Below are 20933 nucleotides of genomic sequence, written 5' to 3' on the forward strand. Positions count from 1 at the left end.
CCAACAATCGTAAAGAACATAACTTTCAAGATGAATCCTGTGACATGAATGTACAGCACAAAAGCTCTGTAACAAAATAGTAACAATATTCGGTTAAGACTAATAATATTCAATCAACTCTGAAAGGAACAGTAATATGATGCAGAGTCAATACAACAGATCTGTCTGTAGAAATATTAATGAATTAATCTTAACAGAGCATGTGATGTAACTTATAAAGCATATCAGATTACCAAATAACGATGCTAAGCAAACCACACAGAAATCAAATCGTAATAATACAGAAGCAAGTGTCCTCCGAGGCCGGGCCCTTAGCCTCCAAGGGTACACCGCTTTAGGTTAATCCAGACGCAGAGATGAAATAATCACCAAGTTTATATTAATGCATGAAACAAAATTACAATGAACCAGTTCTTATCGAGACTCGATGATCAAAGTTTTGATCTTAACAGAAATTACATAAATGCATAATCATGTCTAACTCTCCAAAGCTAACAGTGCTGTCCCTTTATATAAGGGTGACGGCGGAGATGTCTAAGTAACAAGATAGATAAAGCAGCGATCCCTCGAGATCAAGGATCCTGAGGGATTCGCCAAACCGTTAATCCTTAATCATCTCTTTTCCCTCCTGCGCCGAGCTGGTGTCTTCTCCTCCTTTTCCAGGCCGATTTGCTTTGATCTGCTTAGCCTTGTTTGCACTAGGTCTCCTGTCAAAGGGACAGCGGTTACCTTGTCCTTGTCTTTTTCTTTGGAACAGCAACTCCTCGTTTTCACCCCTTCCTACACGAGAGAATGACAATTGTTAGCGGTTAAATCTTGCATATTAATCTCACATGTTTTGTTATAATTCTTTATTGTTTTCCAAATTCATGATGCAAAAAGGTTTACAAGTTCTATTGAAAAGCCATTGAAATGATCATTAAAAACATACCTTTTTAGTACTCCACACCCATCAACCCATTTCTCTTGATTCTTGAATTTTTTTATTTCTGGTCTTGGAGTATGATTATAAGGAGTCATTTTTTAAATCAACTCTCAAAGAAGAAATAATACCAAAAGGATCATAGGACCAGGTGAAGCTGGGATGGATATTCATCTTCTCTAACAATGTATCTGGTTCAACACTAGTTGATTTGGTGTTGCACATGAATGATCCAATCTGTGCTTTAATCTTGAAGTGAGATTTCCTTTTGCCTGACAGAAAGTGCTGGTCATCCATGTTGATCGTCTGCCTAATACATTCCAGAGAAAATATTCGCATAGGAACATATTTTGGTAGCTTATATGGTGTAATATCACAACCATATACCCTTATCTCTATGTAATTATGGTCTAAATACCAGTCACCAGTTTTAGTCTCCTCATTTAAGTGTAAAATCCTTCTAATTTCATTGCCAATCCTTGGTTATGTCTGACTATTGAGGAGTTGTGCCACTGGATGTATGAATGTATCTACAAATTCTGAACATGCGGAGGTGATAGAAGTTGTCTGGACTATTTCTATCCAGTGAATCACTGATTGATTCACTCCTTGTTCATCCTGCTTGTTGAGCTTGATAGGAAAAAGATCACCCTGCTGAAAAAGAAACATGTGGACAATTACAGAGTTGTAACTGAACACTCCCTGTACAGTAACATTAATGAATTGTTCATGTATATTATCAGCCAAGAATTGGTTGTAATTATACATGAATGCTGGTTGTTGATCTTTGTTAAATATGGAAAGGAAACCAAGGATAGTCTCATCAACAGACTAGTCATCTAGATATCCTAATAAGTAGGAAAGCAGAGAAATACAAAGCTTGGAGGCTTCAGGAAACATGGAAGATGAGTAGGGAGGATTTCCTTTTGGTAATTTTTCATCCTCAAGTATAAATATTTCAAACATTTGAGCTCTCTATGGAAAGGTTAACTTATGGTACAGATCCATAGGTGTTGCTGGTGAAAAATGGATGAGAGAGTCTAATTGAGGGATTAGGAGCATATGGTTTATGGTTTCAGCAGAGATGGTGATCAGAATGTCTCCATTGTGAGCCACCACTACTCTTTTTACAAGGTCATATTTGGTTTGACACCAGGTAATGAGGCCAGGACTCTTGTGTTTTTGGGAAACTAAAGAAAGGTAATAGAGATTCCCAAAATCTGATTGGGTCTTGCTTGTCTAGGTAATTTTGTTTGAGCCATAAGTGCAGTTCATAGAAATCAAACTCACACTTGGCTTCTGCAATTTTAAATAATGAGTCTACAAGAGGAACATGGTCAAGGTCAAGCTGGGTTGGAGTAGCAGTGCTTTCCTCTACACTCTGCTTTTTAGCTTTCCCTTTTGGGCCCATGCTCACAAATAAAAGGAAGAGTGATTCTGGTAACAAATCGATGGAATAGGAAAAGGTCTTGCAGAAACTGTTTACCTACAAATAACATAAAAGAGTTAGAGGAAAGTGACAAAGAGGTGGGTATGGGTTTATTTATAACATGTCGGGAAGGGATAACGGTTTTATTCATGACTGTAGTAGTTTTAATGCACAGGAGCAGAGCTACAACGGGTGAATATAAACAGGTATGACAACAGGGCAATGAGCTCGTGAGATGGAAACGGATAGGATGAGTGGGAAATGAGTATGTGAGGTGGCGCATGGGATTGGTTAGGGGATAACGATTGAGTCACATGGGATTGGTTGGGGGATAACAGGTCGAGGAGCGGGATGAAAGACCATTGGCAGAAGGAAACCACGAGCGGTTTCCCGGGGGGGGTACGGAGCAGTAAGGTGGTGACACATAGGGTTGGGGCGTACACCATTGAAACCACTTTGCAGACACCCCCCCCCCCCCTCGCCCCCGGTCACGTTAACGAGAAAAGGTCGAGGGGGTTGCGAAGTCTCTCCCCACCGTTGATCTAGGCGGGGAGTAGATCAACTGTTGAATGATGCACTCTATTTATTTAAAGCCGATAAGACATTTTTTCCGTTAGCGACTTTGGCCCAAACAATGTATATGCGTTATATAACATAAATTTTAATGTCAAAGGTTTATAACCAAAAATTAATCCTGATTAAGGAAATTAATCATTAATTAACAAAAATTTAACATTTCTAATGTGGCACATTTAAATGAGCAACCCTTGCATTTATTCTTTTTATTTGAAATTGAAGCCTTTATTTCTTTTTGCTTCCCTAACATTTTTATTTTCTTTTGCCTTGTTTCTTTAGGGAAACTAACTCCTAACATTTTATTGATATGGATGCCTATAAAATATAAAATTGTCCTAACATTTTTTATTTTTCTTTCTTTTCCATCCATATCCTAACTTAACATTTTGAATTTATTTTTGACTAATATACTAACTTATCAAAACCAAATAATGTTACAACATCGACTCCAGCTGGGGACTGCTTCCCCCTGTGGGATGCAGAGAACAAGTAGATCCAAGTGCCTTCTCCTCGAGCTATGGAGTCTTTGTTGAAACAACTACACACTTGCAATTTTCTCAAAATAAAATGAACTCTCCGGATATTTACAGATGATGAATGGATGGATGAAAATATAATACTAGATATAATATTTCAAATATTTCCCATTGACTGGAAATGAAGAATACTGTCCTTCCAAATTATGTAGGATGAATGTATTATTCCCTTTGACTTCTACAATGCTAAATGGACCAAATCAAAGGTTGTCAAATTTTGCATGTTTGACTTTATCCTGCCTCCTTGTATCCCATCTAACCACCACGTCTCCTTTCTTAAAATTACTTTATCTCGCCTATATGTCAAAAAACTCCTCCATCTTGTTTTGATATTTCCTTAGCTTGTACTGAATTCCATCCCTGTCCTCATTTAACTCAATGATTTGATTAATCCTTCTTGAGAAATCATCTTTTTCTTCATAAGATTCCTAAAGGAACCTCATAATTGGTAAAGCCAAATGAGTAGGAAAAATTGTTTCCTTACCATAAACTAATTGGAAAGGAGACTTGCCTGTGGAACTCTTAAGAGAAACTCTGTTTGCCCAAATTTCATGGATGAGGTGATGTTGTAACAGCTACAACCACCCTCCAAATTTTTCCTTAGCTTCATTTTGGAGACTCCCTACTAACCTTTCGCAGAAGCATGTCTTGCTTCGTCAAGATCACAAGGTTTAGTGTTTTTCTTGCAGAATGATGACCTGTCCATCAGAGCTTGTTGCATTCCCCTCATAGGTTGTTCTTCTGGACTTGGTCCAGCTGCAGGCTAAGCAGCTCCCTCAAGAAATTGCACAATTCTGGAGGGCAACCAACCTTCCCTCTAGAAATTGTGCAATTTTGTCTCGTAGCACACTGGGCTCCAGAATTGTGCAAATATACCAGTCAAGCTTCATCCAGAAAATTGTGTAATTCCTCCCAACTGGGCTCCTCAGCCAAGGAATTGCACAATCTTGGGTAACAGTCAGCTGCTCTACCTAGAAATTGCACAAATCTCCTGGGAAGATAACCCATCTCTCTTTCAGAGATGTGCATTTTCTCCCAGCAGTTGAGCAACCTCTTACATGTGTAGTTGATTTGACCGGTTCCCTCAATCTTGTAGTTATCACATCCCACATTGCTCATTCCTAACATTAATCTTGCAGCTATCACATCCCACATTGCATCTAGGAGTCGTCGGCACATTCAGCCCAATTGTTTTGGGGTAAGCCCACCTTCCATGTCTTGTGTTGCATTCCTAGCGCCTTTTGTGTTTTGCTTCGTACGAATGTTTTCTACTTGATTTCAATGAACACTTGCTGTTGTTTTGATACATACTAGCTTGCACTAGCATCGTTTCAGTTTTCATTAACATATCACTGCTGTCACATGCGTGAAACTATTTTTCACAAACAGTCGTCAACTTAGTGACTCGCCTCACCCACATGCATCTTGTTCTATTTTCTAAATCTGTCATTCACTGTTTGCATGCATGATCATTCACTTAGGCTTACACTCAGTATCTTCATGCATTCACATTCACATTCACTTTCAGTTTCCCATCGGCGGGTCTAGGCAGCCTTGGCCTGGACTCTGCCTCACCAAGGCATCATTGTGAAATCTTGAAAGGGAAGGCTTTATCTTCCTCTTAGGAAATGTGCATTTCTGCACAGTGACTTTCCTCCAGTATTTCATTGCGCAATTATGAGTGACAGTGACTGCTGGCCCAGAAAATTGTGCAATGCAGTCACAGAGCCTGGAACCATTGCTCACTAAGATTGTGCATTACATAATTCCAACATTCAGCAATTTCAACCATCACGTCCTCCCGACATCGCTCCTTCCGATTTTTGCGCAAACCTAGTTATGAGTCCCATACCTCGTCACATGTATTTTGTACCTCAACCTTCATCTTTGAACTGGGATAATTCTCTAGATGACAATGTCTTGTGTTATTCTGTTCCAGACTCTACACTTGTTTTGAACGAGGATTGATCTATCGACGGAGTTGGTGTTGCACAACCAACATGTGCTAACATTCATGAAGAGCATGACTGGGAGCTTGAACATCCACCGGAAGTAGAGGACCATCCCTGTCTATCCGTACCTCCTCCGTTTTTTCCTCACCTCCTTGGTGATCCTATCATCCCAAATTTTTCATGTGTATATTCGTCCACGGAAGCACCCATTGTTGATTATTCGCAATACATACCAGATGTCAGTCCATCATCTGACAACGGAGAGTACTGATCATTCTTTGAACATCCACTTGATTTTTCATCTATCTTTTCTGGAAATGTAGAGGATGAACATTCTTGCTTCTCATCTACCCCTTTGTGCCATTCATCGAATCATGAGGATGCCAACTAACATCCTGCATTTTCTAATCTTAGTTGTCATGATCTCTTCACCCCATCATCTGATCATGATGTTAATTCACTCTTTATTAATTTGTTTAAGACACTCATCTACAATGATCCATATGTTAATGAAGATGAAACCCCCCAAATTGTCGAGGCACTTCAGCCCGAGCCAATGGTTATGTCAGGTCCTCACTATCCTGAGGTTGGTTTCACTTCTGATCAGGAAATTGTTCAAACATGCAAGGCTCCTCTCATCACTCATTTGTATGCATTGAATATCAATCTAACACTCAGATTTCACTTCCTCAACTCGAACCACATGATCCCATTGCTCATGCATTGGAGGAATCTTACTCATCAAGCACACTTGCGCAACGTAGGTGGTCTACCTTCCTCACATATTATTGCATATAGCAGTCAAGAGTGTGCGTATGCTTATCATCTACACGTAGTGAGACACAACATCATGGTATGTCCTCAGACTGCATGTCATGCACTTTCACTCATTTTTGTTCTATGGATGCTTATAAGCTCGGAGTGTATCTGTCTTCATTGTTATATCTTTCACAACTGCTAGTCCGCACAATCATGTTGCTCGCAGACCATGCCTTCACCAACATGGGTCAACCAATGCACTGATGGCTATATTGGAAGTATCACTTCACATGATTAGGCCCATGCACCGTTAGCTTAGGATTAGGAGTAGAGTTTGATTTTAGTTTTATTGCTTGCATGCTTGTTTGGTTTCTTTCTTTGCATGTTTGTTTGTCTGCTTGCTTGTTTGCTTACTCACTTTGCTTTTGCATTTAATTCTGCTTCTGCTTTGCTTTGTTGTTTGTTTTCTTGTTTTCGTTCGTAGGTTAGTTTCACATGAAATCATGCATGACTCTTGAAACAAGCTGGGTAAAGTACAAGAGGCCTTGTGCAACTATCACTACTTGGTTATCTTCCATCCTACCTCTGTATGAAGAACTTGTTGCTTTTAATCCATGATATGTTGATGGAAAATACGTACTATTTGAAGTGAACCTTGGTGAAAACACAACGCTTGCGTACTAACTAGTATCACCTACACTAGTCGATCGTTTTTTGGTTAATCCTTGTCAACTCAGTTAAGTAGAGTAAGGTGAGGGGGAAACCTCAACAGGCAAGTTAGAGGTATAATAAACTACTTCTCTACAGGAACAACCTCTTATGCTTTCAATAAGTCGGGATCCCTCTTCTGCTTTTGAAATGAATAAGTGCTATGCATAATTATGAAAAAATGAAAAATGAAAATTTTCAAAAAATGAAAAATGAATAAGGCGAAAGAAGAAAAAGGCTTCTTGCACAGAGAGGTGATGCAAGTAACTCCACTGAGGTACTGACCAGGCTAGTTGGTAGTAGAGCCATGCGTGTATTCCTATGTGACTCCACTGGGGTATTGTCCAAGCCTGCTAACAGCAGAGCAAGACTAGAGATGAAACTAAGACTCTAACGACTATACTGCTTGTGCATCAATATACCCCTCAACCCCAATCAAAACAACTATGTTGCCTTGGCTTGGAATGTGTGTCAATCGACCAAGAGCTTGGCAGATGCTACATCTTACAATCAAGCTAGTGTGGAAACCAAGACGAACTAAGAACTGAACAATACTTCCGAAGGTGTTAGACTTGCTTTTCACGAACAAGGTCCATTCAGAGAGCTGGAGTTCTACTAGTGTGTCACCAAGTGTTGTAGTGGCTACAACCACCCACCAAAATTTTTCCTTAGCTTCAATTTGGAGCCTCCCTACCGACCTTTCATAGCAGCATGTCTAGCTTCATCAAGTACACAAGCTTTAGTGTTTTTCTTGCAAAATGTCAACCGGTCCATCAGATCTTGTTGCATTCCCCTCATAGGTTGTTCTTCCAGACTTGGTCTAGCTATAGGCTGAGCAACTCCCTCAAGAAATTGTGCAATTCTGGAGGGCAGCCAGCCTTCCCTCTACAAGTTGTGCAATTCTATTTGGCAGCATGCTGAGCTCCTAAATTACACAAATCTTCCAGTCAAGCTTCATCCAGAAAATTGCGCAATTCCTCCCAGTAGGGCTGCCCCACCTAGGAATTTCACAATCCTAGGCAGCAGCCAGTTGCTATGCCCAGAAATTGTGCAAATCTCCCAGGCAGCCAACCTAGCTCTCTTCCAGAGATGCGCATTTTCTCCCAACAGTTGAGCAACCTCTTGCATGTGCAATTGAGTTGACCAGTTCCCTCTGGGACCGAGAAAAACTGATTTGCATGCATGGGATGCTTCTCCCAAGGTAGCATGCAAAGGTATCCCTTGATTCATGGATCTACTTTTAGCAGCTGGAGGTTGCATGCAAATATCATTTTGGAAACCTCCCACCAAGTGTCGCTCTTCCTAGATTTGTGGCATACACATCACCTCTTTGATTTTATCACAACTCATGAATCGCATGCTGCAGAGCTCATTCCTCACGTCAATCTTGCATCTCTTACATCCCACATTGCATCTAGGAGTCTTCGACACATTCAGCCTAGCAGTTTTGGGGTAAGCCTGCCTTCCATGTCTTGTGTTTCATTCCTGGCACCTTTTGTGTTTCGCTTTGTATGAATGTTGTCTACTTGATTTCAGTGAGCGCTTGCTATTGTTTTGATACATACTAGCTTGTACTAGCACCGTTTTAGTTTTCATTAACATCTCACTGCTATCACATGCATGAAACTTTTTTTCACAAGCAGTCATCAATTCGGTGACTCGCCTCACCCACATGCATGTTTTTCCATTTTCTAAATCTATCATTCACCATTTGCATGCACAATCATTCACTTATGCTTACACTCAGTATCTCCAAGAATTCACATTCACATTCACTTTCAGTTGCCCGTCGGCGGGTCAGGGCAGCCTTGGCCCGGACTTTGCCTCACCAAGATAGCATTGCGTAATCTTGAGAGGGAAGGCTTTGTCTTCCTCTCAGGAAATGCACATTTCTTCCCAGTGACTATCCTCTAGCCTTGCATTGCACAATTCTGAGGGATAGTGACTTCTGGCCCATAAAATTGAGCAATGCAGTCACTGAGCCTGTAACCATTGCTAGCTAAGATTGTGCATTGCGCAATTCCAGCAGTCAGCAGCCAGGATGGATTGTGTATTACACAGTTCTAGTAGCCAGTTAGCCTAGACTTTGCCTTCCGCAGTCTTGGCAGTTAGTCTCCTGACCTCCCGGCGGAAATTGCGCAACCTTCATGATCTATCACACAGGGATGTTGCAAGTCAGTTCTCAAGTTCATTTTGGTTTTCGACTGACAAATCACTTGCCATGAGTGTTTCCATGTCTCTAGGTATCACGGGTGTTCATTTGCCTCTCAACAGCATAGGTACAATGGTTTCCAGGAGAGTAGAGTCGAAGACACCATTTAAAGCACACTTGGCGATGCAGTCGATCAAGTGTCTATGAACTTGCCTACCCACGAAGACATCAAGTTGTTTGTAGAGAAGGAAATCAAGATATGATGGCATCATCATCACAACAAAAAGCATGATGAACAACAACTAAATTAAGCATACCGGATGCAACGAACACACTAGGAAGTTTGTTGACAACATAGAGGTGGAACAAAGTTGCAAGCTCAAGCAGATCTAATTGTGGTGAAAGAAAATTTGGAGACTCATGCTATGAGGTGATGGCATGACATGAAGATCACGTGAAGGCATAGAACAGAATAGAGAAGGAGTTTCATGTGCTCAAGTAGTGACTCAAGGAAGAACAAGAGTTGCACAAACGAGAGAATGAGTTGCAGCAGGAACAATTACAACAAGGGGCGCAACATGCACAAATGGATGAAACTGCACTCGTACAAGTTATAGATTCATCCCAATAGCTGTCACAGAGCAGACATGGTGAGTGGTGTTGTTGATCGCATGCAACAGAATTCATCAGCATGCATGTCATTGTGTGCACACATGCAATCTAACCCATTTGGCATACTCACCGAGGCAAAGACAAGAAGCAATTCCAAATGGAGTTGAACATGTAGTTGAGAGTTGATGCGCTTGACCACCAAAACACACTGGAAGATCTGCATGGACACTATGCATCAGTGTGTTGCCAGTTTGGCCGCACCCAAGAAGACCATGCTCATGCTAGTAGACGAGTTGGATGGAGGAGCCATACCAATGCACCCAGATGTAATGGAGGCAAGAGTTCGCTTCAGCAAGATGTCACCATTAAGTGCATGCACACAATCACAGACGACCAAGCTTAGCATCATGTCACCACCTTCACCATCACAAGCATGTCAAAGAGTTGGTCTCACCACAAGGGACTGAGTGTCGGTGATGTCTTGGATGACTTGGTCAAGCCATATTGTCTCACATGGGCACATGTGCATTGTAATGTAACGTCTTGTCAAGTGGAAGTTCAAGTGTCGATAGTTGGATGTAACAATCATAGAGTAGATGAAGATTCATGAGGGTAGATGAACTATCACAAAGGGGAATGTCAAGGGTCACCCCACCCTTTGCTATAAATAGAACCTCATAACTCATTGTAAAGGCTTTTGGTCAGTCGAGCTTCTGATAGGACTATCTTAGAGAGAGCTTGGAAAATATTGTAATGAGCCTTGGCTTCTCCACTACGCAGAGCTAGTATATCTGTTTGGAAGAGCAGGCGGTTGTGGCTATAACGTTCCCCTGTTGGAACCAGTGTTTAGACATGGATGTATTGTATGACTGGAACTTACACTTCTTAATATAACAGAGCCAACACGTTTCATGCATATGTTGTATTGTATTCTATGCTATCTGGTTTACTCTGAATGATATATGTATTTGTTTGCTTACCCATGCATGTATGGACTATTCTGTATAAGTATGAATGAACCTTTCTGAAACGTGATGTTGGTTTAACCATCACTTTGGATTGATAGCTAACTTTCCTTCCATGTTGTGATGCATCTTTGTTCATGTGTTCCCTTATTAACTTCGTGCTATCACAGGTTTCCAAGGGGCACACTCATCTTAACCCCCATGTGTTAGAACCTCTCATGCACCTTCCTTGGCTTGTTGCAGCTGTCACACCCTTGCTACCAATAGAGACATATTACTTGCCTTCGTGCAAAATTGCAATCAAGGCATTACCGTACAACCCACTGCTGGGACTCCTACACCAAATGGGTTGAGGTCTAATTGGGACTTCTTACCGGGAGATCCCCTTACATGTTGGCGGGTCCAGCACCATCAACAGGTGACTGTCCCAACTCTTTTTATGGCCTTCAAGAGTCATCTTAATGACCTTAACTAAGCTCTTGTTAGAGGACTTTGCTAGCCCATTACCCTGTGGATAGTATGGTATATAATGATGTAATAGAATTGAATACTTTTGACAGAACTCAATCATTTTAACACTGCTAAAAGTTGCTACATTGTCTGTAACAATTTGTTGAGGAAATCCAAATCTTGATAAAATATTTTCCTCAAGGAATTTAATTACAATAGTTTCAGTTGAATTTTTAACAGGTATTGCCTCTACCCATTTGGTAAAATAGTTTGTAGCAGTTAGAATCCATCTATGTTGATTACTTGATTATGGATGAATCTCTCCTATGAAGTCCAACCCCCATTGTAGAAAAGGTTCCTGAACCAATACTAGAACAAGAGGGAGTGTTGACAACTTCTGTTTCCCGTAAAATATTTGACATTGTGTGCAACTTCTAATTCTTGCTCTTCTTTATACAGTGTGGGCCAATAGAAACCTTCCTTTAAAGTTTTGTAAGTTGTTACTTTCCAGGCATATTGTCCACCACAAAAACTTGCATGGAACTAATCTATAATTCCCTCTGTTGCATTTTCAGTCAAAAAAAGAAGAAGGATATTGAGATGATCCTATTAGTGTTAGTCTTTGAAGCCTTCCACCAGTGATCAAACATGCTCTTACAAAGTGGTCTTAGGGTGTCAAAGTAAAATTTTGTCACTTCAGTGAGTTTTCAAGTAAAATTTGGTCTCTAGGTATTAATTCTAGGGTTTGTTTTCACTTCTTTCAAATTTGTCCAAATGTCGGTCCATGTCACCATTCAGATCAGTGTACCATCATTCAGAGAGTTTTCATCATCATTTCAGGTTCCAATGGGTCATTTTACACCTTGTCCGTGTTTTAGTTCTGCTTAGGTAAGGCTCATTTCCCTCTTCTAGGGTTTTGAAGGTAATTTCTCTTGTACGCTCAAATCATCAACAAAGCTTGCATCCTGATGCTCATACACCTTCCCTATCCTTAATGTGCCTTATTAAACACTTCCCATCACTGATATCCCTCAAATTCCTCATTTTCCCACAAACCCTTGTTTCTTGCTACAATTTGACAACTTTCTAGGCTAGGCCTGTGTTTGGCCCTTTTGGACCTCTTCCCTCACTCAATCTTTGAAATTTCACTTTCTCTTGTTTCCTAACATCCCTCCCTACTTCCCAAAATTTTCTCAAGAATTTAGAAGCCCCTTATCCCCTTCATTTCACTTCATTTCGACAAATCCCTTGTTCCACACATCAGAATAGGTTTTACTCAAATGATGTTTCTGAGCAAGAAAAAATGCATTTGGAAAAAGTGAAAGAATTTTTTCTCCATAACAGTCCAAGGAAGAAAAACCTCCACTTTTTACACAAGTGTCATGGTTTTAGAGAAATGTAAAAAATACAAGTTGCCTCAGGAGAGTTGATGTACTTCTGGAGTGGCCTTGGGAAAATCAAGATTTCTTCTAGCTTGGTTGGCCAAATTACTTGCTTGATGAGTCAAATGATAACAAGACACAAAGAGATTTCCAATGAGCTATCATGAGCTCAATTTGGAGTTGAGGAAGACCTTCAAAAGTTGACTGCAACAACACTCTGCATTTAGGCAGCCTCATTTTGCACATTTTGACCAGTCTTGGGAGATTGGACTTTTGACAGGGAAAATTACCTCCAAATTGGAAAATTCAAGATGTTCTGGAAAGTAGACTCTATAAGCTTTCCATCGAGCTATCCCATGCCCAATTTGGACACCAGGAAGGTCTCCAAAACTGGTCTGAAAAAAGGCGCTGTGCACCTAGGCTTTGGCGCTGCGCACTTGTGGCAGGTTTTCCACTGCATTTTGGTCTGGCACTGTGCACCTGTTCCTTGGCACTGTGCACCTATTTCTTGGTTCTACGCACCTATTACAAGAAGCATAATTTCCTCAAAACTCCTCCAAACTTCCTAAAAATCAAATTAATGCCTGTTCCAAGTAAGTAAATCATTCCTCCTTGCTCAGGGAAGTTATGTTTGGTGGCTTGGATGTGTTTGGTTTTCTTGAGAGTAAACCCTAGCTAAATGGTTAACACAAACCCTAGCTAGTTGCTAAATTATCTCTTGCAAGTTATTGACAGTCATTTTCTCTTCTTTCTCACTCCATTCATATTGAGCTTGTCAAATCCCATTCCCTCTCCCTAAAATCATCAACATTCACTCCCCAAATCCCACTCCCATTTACCAAACCATAGCCCTATACCCTATTCCCAAACTCTAACTCCTACATCCTACTCTTTCATTACATCCACTTCACTATCAAACCCCTTATCTCACGTTCATAACACCATTCACTACCCTCATTTCAAAATCTCTTCATACTCATCTACTTTCACTTCAAATTCATAAGCATGGAGACAGATTCAGATTATGAGAGGGAAGAGGAAACTCTGAGTGATTCTTCCAGAGAATCTCATGTACCAAGAAATCCACATAAAGGGGGAAAGATCATCCGGGAGGAAACTATCAGTCTCATAGAGTTGCTTGCTTGTCCTTTTGTTATATCTTTTTTTAGACATCAGTCTTGCTATGAGCTTGCCCGATTGTTTGTCACTCATCTACATAATGGCCAAGTGAACCTTGTTGGTGTCTCCTTCACCTTTTCACCTACCACTATCTTAGAAGCAATAGGCATTCCAAATGTTGGTGAACAGTGGAACAAAGGACAATATGTTGACAGTATAATGAAGAGGCTTAAGGCTAAGTTGAAAAAGGGCCTTAAGAAAGAAAAAAGAGCATGATAAACTCAAATATCTTGGCTAAAGCATCATTGTCCCATCAAAGCACTTAACAAGGGTCAATCATACCAATTTTCAAGAAATTTGGAGAAATTTCTGTCAATTTTAAAATTTTTAATGTAAAAAACAGGCTTTTCCAATAGGTGCGTTGTGCTTTTGTTGGGGACATCTTCTTGCAAAAAAGTTTATATTTTTGGAATCAGCGTGAAAAAATATGCATGCTCAGAGATTTATGAGAATTTTGGACAAGTTCTGGGTCTCCAAAAGGGAAAAAAACACCCAAAAAGTGCCCTCTCTGCCACTTTTTTGCCACACAAGAAGCAGTCTTGGGAGATTCCATTTTTGGAGGGACAAATGGACTCCAAATTCAAAAATTCATGTTGTTCCAGAATGTAGACTCACCAAGATTTCCAATTAGCTATCCTACACCTGATTTGGACTTCGGGAAGCCTTTCAAAAGTGGCCTAGAAAAAGTGCTGCTCATAGGAGGAATTTTGCCTGTTTTGCCTGTTTTTCGAGATTTTGCCTAGTTTTCTCTGTAGTTGACTTTTTCTTGCCCTCTTGGTGAAATTATCATGGTGAATGATGTAATTTGATGTAATTATGGATGTAAAACACTCAATAGGGTAGATACTTCAAGTCAAAGGTGGTTTTGAACTGAATGAATTGGTTTCCTTGGTTTTAGAGGCAAGCTACTCCATTGCTTATATTCCTGTAGTTTAGATATGGTTGAAAAGCACCCCTTCTCTCATGGATTTGACCTTGATAGCTAGCTTTAGTAGTTTCGTTGCCCATATCATGTAATTTTTTATTCATTTGTAAAGGTTGGACTTTGGCAGAAGTGTTGGACTCATTGAACTTTTTGTATCAGTAGTTGGCAAGGAATAACACCAGGTTTCACAGTTATTTTTGTGGGATTCTTGTGACAGTGAGTTTTGTGTATTGTTTCTTCTTTGTAATGAAATTTTTATAATGTTTATATGTATCCACATCTCTCTTTTTCTTCTAAACTAAGTGAATCAAGGTGAATAGACAGAATACACTAGATTTACAGTGCTTTGTCTTGGGATTTCATTTAGTTTCAATGTTTTCACTATTTGAAGAGGATTCATAACTTCTTATGCCCTCCTCAACTCCTAAGATGTCTTACTCTACCACCTCAAATCCTTTGCTAGTACATGAAGCTCTTGTCTACCCTGCCCCACAAGACATGACTGTATTCTTGAGTTGATTTCCCGGATCCAGGCTGCCTTCTCCAATTGATCCAGCAACCAACCATCAAAAAATCAAACAAAATCCTCTGACCTAATATTACCTAGCCTAAAATCAGCATTCATTTCAGTCATCTCAAGCCCTAGTTTCCATATTCTGATTGAGATTGACAAGGAGAGAGCCCTCTCTCGACCTGGTAGGGCTAGCTACCAGGTTAAGCGTGGTTTGATGTTACCCTAGACCTGCCTTCCTTCAGCCTGAGGTAGATTTAGGCACTTGTGGAGTACTAAAAAGGTATGTTTTTGATGATCATTTCAATGGCTTTTCAGTGGAACTTGTGAACCTTTTTGCATCATGAACGTGGAAAACAATAAAGAATTATAACAAAACATGTGGGATTAGTATGCAAGACTTAACCGCTGATAGTTGTCATTCTCCTGTGGAGGAAGGGGTGAAAACGAGGAGTTGCTATTCCAAAGAAAAAGACAAGAACAGGGTAACTGTTGTCCCTTTGACGAAGGACCGAGTGCAAATGAGGCTAAGCAGGTTGAAGCAAACCGGTCCGGAAAAGGAGGAGAAGACACCAACTCGATGGAGGAGAAAAGAAGTGATTAAGGATTAACAGTTTGGCGAATCCCTCAGGATCTTTGATCCTGAGGGATCACTCCTTTATTTATCTTATTACTTAGACATCTCCATCGTCACCCTTATATAAAGGGATGACACTGTTAGCTTTGGGGGATGATGCTTTTATGTAACTTTATGTTAAAGATCGAACTTTGATCATCGAGTCTCGTTGAAACTGGTTCATTGTATTTTTGTTTTATGCATTAATATAAACTTGGTGATTATCTTATCTCTGCGTTTGGATTAACTTAAAGCGGTGTACCCTTGGAGGCTAAGGGCCCATCCCTGGAGGACACTTGCTTTTGTATCACTACGATTTGATTTCTGCGTGGTTTGCTTATCGTCATTATTTGGTAATCTGATATGCTTTATAAGTTTACATCATATGCTCTGTTAAGATTCATTCATTAAGGTTTTTACAGACAATAATTGTTGTATTGAGTCTGCATTATATTACTAATCCTTTCAGAGTTGATTGAATATTATTAGTCTTGACCGAACATTGTTACTATTTTGTTACAGAGCTCTTATGTTGTATATTCGTGTTATGGAATTTATCTGAAAGTTGTGTTCTTTACGATTCAGGAGTAATGCTGTTCCATTTTGAAACGCAGTTGTATTCCTGTTAATGACGATTGATGCTAGATCAGATTACTCTTCAAGCGTGTTGTGTGTGTGTATGATTTCCAAACGCTGTTCCATAACTTATTAGTAATTAATGCTGTTCCATTAGTGTGTGCTGCTTGATTTGCCTGGAGAATGAAAGATTGCTGTTTGATTACAATGAGTGCATTTGAGTTAGTAGAATAAAGCTTGATTACTGCTCGCGAGACTTAGTTGTTCGATTGTTGTTCCATTTCAAAATTGTTGTTCCATTTTAGCATTGCTGTTCCATTCCAGATTTGCTGTTCGATTTCTTATTTGCGGTTCCATTTTTCTACCTACCGTTTCATTTACTCGCATTTGTTGTTTTGGTGTGAGAGACGATCTGTGGTTGTAGTGAACCTTGGCATTTACTGTCTAGCTCCCAGACCCGTGGTCCATGCTCTAATTTCCTTTCCATTAGTTTCCAAAGGGATGGGCTATCGCTGCCGAACCCTTGATTGATAAGTTGCCTAGCTTTAGAGTGTGTGATTTAGTCATTTGAAGTAACTTAGTTATAGACAAGCATCCGTTTACGCTTTTATTTTTGTTGAACACTGCACTACTAGCATTACTCTGACAAATGATAGCCTCAAACTGAGTCACTCTTTGAAATAACAAAACGCTCCCGGATTGACATATTAATGTGAGGTAATTAGAGGTGAAAGAGACCCTTTTTATAGCTCTACATTTTGGCGTCGTTGTCAGGGAAAGAGTGTAGCCATTTGTCTTTTTCAGAGTAGTGTATGAACCTGCTAGGGAAGAGTTGGATCTTAAAAATGGAAGGTAAGAACCTGCGTGTGGAGCATGTAAAAGCCTTGCTCCACTGTCCGCTTTCCTAACAGATTTGCTGTTGCTTTGTTTAAATAGAATTCAGTAGTTCATTTGAGTGCATGACTAAGCAGAAAAAACCAGAAAAGAATAATAAGCTTCCATCCAAACTTGAAAAAGCTAGGGGGCCGGTGACCCTTGGCCGAACGACCTTCATAGACGAAATCTATAAGAAAACAGAATCTCAGCCATCAGTAGGCCCCAGGAAAATCATTTCTAAACAACCTACTAGTTCCCTTCAGGCCACAGGATCACCATCTGTAGCCTTTGCTGAGGTGCATAGTCAAACTGAAGAGCAGGACTTTCAAGAAATTGAAAATTCTACTCCAGAACTATTGCAGGAAGGGAATTTCAGCAACTTTTGTGAAGGAGAAGGAGAAACAGGGGAAACCGAGGAACCAAAATCTCCCATTGGAACAGATCAGCCATTAAACAGCCCAGATAAGGGGAGCACTGCGAAAATCATTGTTGAAGGAATCCAATCTCCTTAGACATCAGGTATTCCCCTTATCCCAGATAAAGGAAGTGCTATTAAAACTATCCCTGCCAAAACCGTTCCCTCTCAACCTAGGAATACCCTCCTAGATATCCCAGAAGGTTATTGGCATATATTCGATCCTATGGCTCAGAACCAGCCAAATACTCAAACCTCTACATTACAATATCCTATAGTGGATTCTGCAGCAAATGCGCCCATGAAAGCTATCCCTCTTCAACATATCCCTACATTTCACGGTCTCACATCAGAAGATCCGGATGCATTTTTATTCGAATTCGATGTGTTGTGCAGGGGATATGATTACACCACCGATCCCCAGAAATTGAAATTATTCCCCTCTACATTAAAAGGGGCTGCTTTAAGATGGTTTATGGGACTAGGTGGTGGGGTCATCAACAATTGGGATCAAATGAAAGAATCTTTCTTAAAAAAATATCAGGACTATTGTAGGTCTAGAGAATTAAAGGACGAAATATTCCAAATGACAACCAAACCAAATGAAACATTAGAGGAGTATGTGGAACGTTTTCAGTACAATCTACAAAGATCTCCTTATGCATCATTACCTTTACCTGATAATGTGTTAAAAACTGCATTGATAAGGGGCATGAAGGAACAGTGGATTGAAACATTAAACATCATGGGAAAAGGGGATATTTATCAAGAGAATTTTGCTAACATCATTGATTTATGTATCAGGAGCTCGAGAGGCAGCACAAGAGTAAAACCGACAGAAAATGATCGCTTTGCAAGAGACAATAAAATATCAACAGAAGGAGTAACACGTGTAGAGATTGGAAATTTATTAGAAAATTTTAAAACTGATATTCTAGGAACACTAACTACACAACTTGATATTATGTAGGCTAAACAGAAGCAGATGGAGGCAGAACAGAATTTGGCGATCTTCTGTCCCCGATGCAAAAAAAGCATAGTCACAAGGAGTGTCCACTAGATACAGTCCAAACATGTGCCATCTGTACAAAAGATCATCTTACGGAAAGCTGCCCCTCACTCCCTGGATTAAAAGCAGTATATAAGGAAGTGGAGGAAGAACCAGAATCGGTGTACTTGATCAACCAACGCCGCTAGTGGCAGCCGAGACAATCTGGTATGTTTCCAGACTCAACTTCTTCTTTTCAGCCTCCGCAATATAATGCTCAACAATATAGTATGTGGCAAAATCAATCTCAACCCCCATTTTCAAACTGGTCACCACAGTTATTTCCTTCTTCAAACCCGTGGCTGAATCAGGAAAGCCAATCTGGTTGGCCGAATTTCCCTTACACTCCACCATATTGGCAAAATAGCCCATATCCTCCACAATGGACTCCCCCTACTTCACAAAGTTCACCCTGGCAGACAAACTGGCAAAGACCGATGCACCAGCCAGTAGGAACTATTCCGCTCCCTCAACCTACTCTGCCAGCCTTACAACAAAATCCCCAGTCTAATCTGAGACCGCAACTCCCAGCCCAACCCAACCCCAATCCAAATAACAGACCGGTCCAATCTCTTCAAATCATAGAATCACCAGAAATAGGACCCAACCTGAGGGAGTGTAACGATCTTCAGTTACGATCTGGACGTATTATTGAAACTGAGGGAGATAAAACAGTTCATATTGAAGATCAGTTATCAAGAGAACATTAGTTGCAACAAGAGGATGTAAATAAGCAGCAGACTCATAATCAAGCAACCACATCCTCTCTTCCGTTCCCAGAACAATTAGTCATACCTTGACCTTTATAGTGTCCTGACTTCGACATTCTGGGAGAATTACAAAATATGTACATAAAAATCCCATTCCTCCAAGCCATTCAAGACATTCCTATATACGCAAAAACTATCAAAGAATTGTGCATAAAGAAACCAAGGAGGAATATAACAACTAATCCAAGAGTCCAAGTAGTCGGTACTTTATTTGATTTACTATCCGGGAAAGAAACATCCATTAAATATGAAGACCCAGGAAATCCAATTGTAACTATTCAAATTTATGGTCAGACCCTGTCTAATGCCTTAGTTGATCTAGGAGCTGCAATCAATATTTTAACAACCACTACCTGTCAAAAGCTCGGCATTACATCTGTAGAACCCACCTCTACTTTGTTAGAATTGGCTGACCGATCTGTGGTTAGACCAGAGGGTACTCTACATGATGTCACGGTCTCTGTAGATTCCTGGGAATATCCAACCAACTTCCTTATAATTAATCCAAAAATTCGACTTGATGGACACCCACAAATCCTAGGTAGACTTTGGCTTGCCACTGTCGATGCTTACATTGGTTGCCGGCAAGGAAATATGACCATAACCAAAGGACATGATATAAAGAATTTAGTTCTATACCCTCCAGCGCAGCCAAGTGTCACAATAATTAAAACTAACAAGCACCCTGTATCATACCTTACTGATAACATTAGATCTCCATTAACTATACAAGAGGCACTTGATTTTAAAGATCAAACAGAAGATGATGCCATTAACAACTTCATTAGTCAAACTAAATCCAGATCCTGCACACAGTGTCACATGATAGAAGCAGCATTTGATAATGAATTAGAAGAAGATCCTCTGAAAGATACACATGATCAAACAATACCTGTTACTTCTGTTGCAAACAGTAAAATTGTGGAAATTGAACCGGGAAAAACATTAAATATCAATGCCAACCTCACACCTGAACAAGAAACGAAGCTCATCCATCTGTTAAGAAAATATCAAGAAGCATTTGCATGGGATTACCCTGATATGAAAGGAATCGATCCACAATTGTGTACACACCACATTTATATAGAAAAAGATGCTAGACCTGTTCGTCAACTGCAAAGAAGACTTAATCCTCATCTAAAGGATGTGGTAAAAGCTGAACTTCAGAAAATTTTAGATGTCAATTTTATCTATCCTATTTCTAACAGTAAATGGGTCTCTCCGCTTGTGGTGGTACCAAAAAATAATGGGAAATGGAGAATTTGTGTGGATTACAGGGAACTCAATAAAGAAACACAAAAAGACCACTTTCCTCTCCCGTTCATAGACCAAGTACTAGATACTTTAGCAGGAAAGAAATTCTTTTCTTTCCTGGATGGCTTCAGTGGATACAATCAGATTCAGATTGCCCCTGAAGACCAGGACAAAACTACTTTTACTTGTCCTTGGGGAACATTTGCCTATCGAGTTCTACCTTTTGGCCTATGTAATGCTCCTGCCACATTCCAAAGGGCTATCCTTAGTATTTTTGCAGATTTAATAAATGATGGACTTGAAGTATATATGGATGACTT

The sequence above is a fragment of the Pinus tabuliformis genome, chromosome X (genome assembly GCF_031772625.1).
Source record: "Pinus tabuliformis cultivar Carrire ecotype Pingquan chromosome X, CPIR1, whole genome shotgun sequence".
NCBI classification, from domain to species: domain Eukaryota; kingdom Viridiplantae; phylum Streptophyta; class Pinopsida; order Pinales; family Pinaceae; genus Pinus; species Pinus tabuliformis.